The sequence below is a fragment of the Nuphar pumila genome, chromosome 6, assembly GCF_984573655.1.
Source record: "Nuphar pumila chromosome 6, dmNupPumi1.hap1.1, whole genome shotgun sequence".
NCBI classification, from domain to species: domain Eukaryota; kingdom Viridiplantae; phylum Streptophyta; class Magnoliopsida; order Nymphaeales; family Nymphaeaceae; genus Nuphar; species Nuphar pumila.
The window spans coordinates 82,349,925-82,354,727 of NC_143254.1; positions in this window are offsets into that span (position 1 = coordinate 82,349,925).

A 4,803-nucleotide genomic window follows, 5' to 3' on the forward strand; every position below is an offset into this window, starting at 1 on the left:
TATCCTTCATCTTCTTTAAATGAATTCATAGGCTTGACTTCATATTCAATCCACACATATAGTCACAGACAAAAAAGGAAAAGCTTATATCATAATCCATATAGAAAAAGTGGAATCTATATCTATATAAAGTCAGTAGTAATATGGGGAATGAAATAATATACATGGGTAGTCCATATATAACTATTGAATATCTACTGTCACATATACATGTGTTTCTTTCATAATGTAAACTATCACCATCTTATTTCTATTGAATCGGATCAGGCCCTGGAATCATTCTTCTAAGCATACACCAGAGTTCACATATAATATGTAGCTACGGCTATGTAGCTCGAACCACCTAATCTACTGGATTTTTACTTGTCTTTATCATTATCTCACATGGATACAAACAAAAAGATTCATCAAAGTGAATCATCTCATATCAAGATTTGATGATTGATTGGTCTAATTGCAATTAATTACAATTTTGGTTAATTGTTGAATAGAATGTAATGAAATAGCAACGATTTTGCATAACATAGTTCTTGTTGTTTCATCGCACGCCCCAAACGGGTAACAATTATTACCCCAATTATGAATCGTCATAATTGACTGGGAAAATTAAGGAGATGTATGACATGAATAGGAAAAAAGGGGATCTTAGGAAAAATTGGGAATTTCCCCCTTTTTTTATAATTTCATAGTGTAATACATAATATAATAAATATTAATATTATATATATATATATATATATATATATATATATATATATATATATATATATTTCTTGTGCTTGTTTGCTTCCAACTTTATATCATACATATTGTAAATAAATATATTTATATCAATCATGTTCCTCAAGCAACTATATTGAGCTACGCATGAATTAATTATTGGAATAAGATTCATGGGCTTACCTAATTTTGAATTTAAATTAATTCAAAAAGAAAAAGTGACTCTTTGAAATTCAAAGAATTATTTTATTGTTTATTTGGATGGAAAGCTAGTCAATGATGACCTTCCATGGATTCACTTATATAAACCATGACTAAGGTTGCAAAAACTGGAGCTTGAATACCACTTGTGAATAATCTGAGGAAAATCACATGTATAGGAATCACTAAATATACTAAAGAAACAAGACCAACAACTACTAATTCATTGGCCAATATATTCCTGAAAAGTAAAAAACTAAGTGATAAAGGTTTTGTGAAATCTTTTAAGACATTAATTGGTAACAATATTGGAGTTGGTTGAATCTATTTACCGAAATAACCCAATCCCTTTTTAGTAAGTGTGATCGTTGCAAAAGTTTTCTTATTCTTTTTAAGGAAAAAGAAAACTCTTGCAAGGTCCACTTGACCTATTAAAAAGATTTTGAAATATTACTCCCCTCCATTTTTTAGAAAATGCAGAAAAATGGAGAGATGGGGCTCGCTCGTTAGTATGAGGTTCAACCATTTCTGACACCTTTATCAGAGGTAATTGAACCAAGGATCGCATGTTATGCCTTTACTTTGCCTAAATTTGTCTAAGAAATTATTCTAAGTCCTAAATGCACAGAGAATCATGCTTGTGCTATGATTTAGAACTTAAAAAAATATGTATGCTTTTGAAAAGTTTTCAGATATCTGACCTTTCCAAGTGATTTTGAAATGGATTTGAAAATATCCTTTAAGAAATGGAAGAATTTAAACTTGAATCAGAAAATTGAAATTGAGTTTGAATTGAAAACTTGAAGTTGGATTTGATTTTGAATTGAAAACTTGAAGTTGAATTGAATTTGAGTTTGAAAATTGAATTCGATTCTGAAATGAAATTGAAAGTTGAATTTTGAATTGAAAATGACAAAATGAAATAGAATTCAAAATTAAGTTTCAAAATTTGAAATCTGAATTGATTGAAATTGAAAATCAAATTTGGAATTGGTTTTTGAATTTAGAATTGAATTCAAAAATCAAATTTGAGAATTTTAAAATTGTATTTGGAATTTTAGAATTGAAATTAAAGATCAGAATTAGTTTTGAAATTGAAATTGAACTTTGATTTGGAATTGAAGAATTTGAAATTTGAAATTGAAAATGTAATTGAATTTGAAATTTAAATTGAAAACTAAAACTTGGAATTGAAATTGAAATTTTGGAAATGAAATTGGAATTTAGAATTGGAAATTCAAAATGAAATTCAAAATTTAATTTGGAAAAAAATCAAGAATTAAAATGAAATTCAAATTAAGGATTGAAATTTAAAAATGGGAAATTTAAAATCGATATTTAAATTTGAAATGAAAATAAAATTTAGAATTTGAAATTTGAAATTTGAAATTTGAAATTTGAAATTTGAAATTTGAAAGAAATAAAAAAATCAAAATTGGTATTTGAAATTGAAATGAAAATCAAAGTTTGAAATTTGAAAATAAAAAGTTAGAATTGATATTTTAAAATTGAAATAAAAATCAAAATTTGAAATTTGTATAGGAAATTGAAATTAATATTTGGAATTGAAATAGAATTTTAAGAAAAATGTTTTGAAAACAAATTGGAAAATATTTGAAAATACTTGGAACTTGAGAATGATTTTTTGAGAATACTTGAATTTGTAAATGGTTTTGAATTTCGAAAAATGAATTTGGAAAATAACTTTGAATTTGAGAATAGAAATTGAAAATGACTTTGAATTTTGAAATAAAAAGTATTTTTGAAAATCATTTCGAAAATCACTTGGAAATTTGAAAATAACTTGAATAATAAAAAAAATGATGTAATTCTATCTTAAATGATGAATATGCTATTTTTTAAAAAAATTATTTGAATTTTAGGGAGAATTTTATACTTTATAAAATTAAAATAAGATTAATTTTCATAGATTCATGATTAGGGCCACAAATATACTTTAAATTAATCTTTATTTAAAATTCTAATAAAGAAAAAAAAAAGATTTGGTGCCTTTATAGAATTAAAATAAAATTAATTTTTAATATATTCATGACTAGGGCCATAAATATATTTTGAATTAATCTTTATTTTAATTCAAATAAAGGAAAAAAAGAGAATTAATTTTGAAATAAATGATGATTTTTGAAAATAATCTAAAAGTGTAAGTCAAATTTTTATTTAATAAAGAATAATAACTCTAAGTATTATTCGTATTCCGACTAAGGCTGTAAATACAAACTTTACTTAGCGTTATTTATCTTTTATTAGATGGTGAACGTGCCATTCGTGTTTTCCATAGTGTATTAAAAAATAAATAAAAAAATACAAAAAATAAATTATGCAATTAATTATGCTCATTTATTCTAAACTAAGCATAAAATAAAAATTCTCATTAATGTAATTATTATAACTCTTAAATAAATTACAATAATTGACAAGAAAAAAAAAGAAAAAGAAAATCCTACAAAATGAGCAAATATGTTAGAATGTAGGCATTTATGGATCTTCTTTAATTATTAAAAAATTGAAGCAAATCTAAAATTTAGCCTTTTTATACCCCAAAAAATAAGGAAAAATCCAAAAACATGTTAGAAATTTATAAAATTTAATGTGAAGGCTCTTAATAACTTTAAAAATATTTTAGAGTCAAAAAATGCAGAAGTAGATCGGATAAAAACCCAAATTTGGGGTTTTTATCCAATCAAAACAAGATTTTTCAAAATTAGGATATGCAAACAGACCCTGATAGAGTATTTTGAATGAATGAAAGCCTAAAACAACTCAAATTGAGCTGAAAATCAATCCATTGATTTCTAACTCATCAGGGAAACATTTTCCTTTTATAGATTTTGAAAATCACTTTTAAAACTCGAGATATGATTGAAACATTAAAGAATAAATTTTAAAATTAGGAAATTAGATTTTGGCAAACAAGTTTATGTAATTTTGGTGTTTCAGAGGTTACACCGACTCAATTTCTTTCAAATTTGTGGGAGAAGTTGATCAGTTTAACCATAAAAAAATTTCAATTTATAGAATTGGAAAATTAATCCTGGTTTGGAAACGGTGACTTCAGTAAGTCACTATTCCATCTCAGGAATTGAACCAGTTATAGAAATTGAAATTCTGTAACCAGTTCTGAATTTTGACAAAATTGAAATATCAAAACAGCATAAAATTTTATGAAATTTGACATGGATAAACTAGACACAAAATGGAAAAAGTCTCTTTTTACAGATTTTAAAAATAATTTTTCATTAGAGAGGACACATCCAAACAAGTTGAAATAAAATTTAAGTAAGGCTTAATGAGACAAAATAATAGGGTTTTGATTTTTTATTAGAACCAAATATGAAAACTCTTTAAAAATAGCTGAAAATTTGCAGAGATAAACTAGACATTTATAGGAGAAATATCCAATTTACATATTTAAAAAATGATCTGCCATTGGGGAGATACAATCCAAACAAGTTCGTTTAAAATCTATGAAAGAAAATTGACATGGTTCTAGTTTTTTATCTAAATGGACAATGAAAAGGAAATAAAAATTTATGAAAATTGTCATGCATAAATTAGACATTTTATGAAAGAATTTCCTTTTTACATATTTGGAAAAGGATCTCCCATTGGGGAGATATAAATTCAACAAGTTGGTCTTGGGTCTGAGCAACACCTGAGATTACAAACAGACATGATCTCGGTTTTAAATACAAACAAAATAGAAATCTTTCATAGAAATTGATAAAATTTTACAGAGATGCAATAGACATTAGACTAAGAAAATCTCATTTACAGATCTAAAAAATGATCTTCTATTAGGGAGATATGGCTTTGACAAAATAGGCTAAAAAACAAACTATAAAAGTGACACAGTATAATAGG